This window comes from Mastomys coucha, unplaced genomic scaffold (assembly GCF_008632895.1).
Source record: "Mastomys coucha isolate ucsf_1 unplaced genomic scaffold, UCSF_Mcou_1 pScaffold21, whole genome shotgun sequence".
Lineage (NCBI taxonomy): Eukaryota > Metazoa > Chordata > Mammalia > Rodentia > Muridae > Mastomys > Mastomys coucha.
This window is the reverse complement of record NW_022196904.1, coordinates 944,478-945,016: the sequence shown is the minus strand read 5'-3', so window position 1 is coordinate 945,016 and position 539 is coordinate 944,478.

The window sequence follows — 539 nt, the reverse complement described above, 5'->3', positions numbered from 1 at the left end:
TATAGCCAGGTCCTCCGGTAGTACTATGTCCAATTTCCGGAGGAACTGCCAAACTGATTTCCAGAGTGTTGGTATCAGTTTGCAATCCCACCAGAAACATAGATGATTAACTAGGGAGGTGGCTTGTAAGAGAAAAACAAAGTGGGACTGAATGCTTTGCTTGACATTTGTAACTCTTGTATCAAGTTTAAAGAAGAGGAGTTTATACGTTACTCTTTCTCTGAGATGAATGCTTTTTCAAATTATCACAGCTAATGAACGAAATTCTTACCCTCACTTAATGTCCGTGCCACCCTCCAAGCAGAACCATTGTTCATTGAAACAGTTGGTGAATGACTTTATGGATAGACCATCTTAATACCTACACCATTTCTTAAATGAATGTAACCTGTTCTCTATGGGCTGAGAATGAAGTCACTCACTCAAGTCAAATAGTTTTGACCATAGCAGGAGGTCTATATCCAAAAATCGTGCCTACAATACATTCCTTGGTGCAGCAGAACTGTCAGCTCTCAGCCTAGCTACAATGGAGGTAAAAT